Source organism: Trichechus manatus, unplaced genomic scaffold (genome assembly GCF_000243295.1).
Source record: "Trichechus manatus latirostris isolate Lorelei unplaced genomic scaffold, TriManLat1.0 scaffold00106, whole genome shotgun sequence".
Classification (NCBI taxonomy): domain Eukaryota; kingdom Metazoa; phylum Chordata; class Mammalia; order Sirenia; family Trichechidae; genus Trichechus; species Trichechus manatus.
This window is the reverse complement of record NW_004444042.1, coordinates 20,745-21,795: the sequence shown is the minus strand read 5'-3', so window position 1 is coordinate 21,795 and position 1,051 is coordinate 20,745.

Here is a 1,051-nt window from a genome sequence, read left to right as displayed (position 1 = left end):
TCCCAAAGGATGAGACCAGTGGAGTATCTCAGATGGCTGCTCACAGGCTTTTAAGACCCCAGACACTACTCACCAAGGTAGAATGTAGAACATTGTCTTTCTAAACTGTGTTATGCCAATTGAGCTAGATGTTCCCTGAGACAAACACAGACCTACGCCCAGCAATTCAGTCCCTCAGGGAGTTTGGATGTGTCTATGGAGCTTCCATGTCCTTTCCTTGTACAAGTTCTGCTGTCTTACCCAGTATTGTGTACTGTCTTACCATTCACCAAAGTTACCACTTATCCACTGTCTATTTAGTTCCCCCCACCCCTCCTATCCCTCGTAACCAACAAAGATTGTTTCTTTTTTGTGTGTAAACTTTTACATGAGTTTTTACAGTAGAGGTCTCATACAATATTTTTCCTTTTGTGATTGACTTATTTCACTTAGCATAATGTCCTCCTGGTTCATCCATGTTATGAGATGCTTCACAGATTCATCATTGTTCTTTATCGTTGCATAATACTCAATTGTATGTATGTACCATCGTTTGTTTATCCATTCGTCTGTTGGTGAGCATCTAGATTGTTTCCATCTTTTTGCTATTGTAAACAGTGCTGCAATGAATATGGGTATACATACGTCTATTCGTGTGACGGCTCTTATTTCTCTAGGGTATATTCCTAGGAGTGGAATTGCTGGATCGTATGGTATTTCTATTTCTAGCTTTTTAAGGAAGCGCCATATCAATTTCCAAAATGGTTGTATCATTTTGCACTCCCACCATCAGTGCATATGAGTTCCGATCTCCCCGCAGTCTCTCCAACATTTGTTATTTCCAGTGTTTTTGATTCGTGCCAGTAATGCTGGGGTGAGGTGGTATCTCATTGTTGTTTTAATTTGCGTTTATCTAATGGCTAGTGATCGTGAGTATTTCCTCATGTGTCTGTTGCCTGCTTGAAAGTCTTCTTTGATGAAGTGTCTGTTCATATCCTTTGCCCATTTTTTAATTGGATTATTTGTCTTTTTGTTGTAGAGGTGTTGGATTTTCTTGTAGATTTTAGAGATT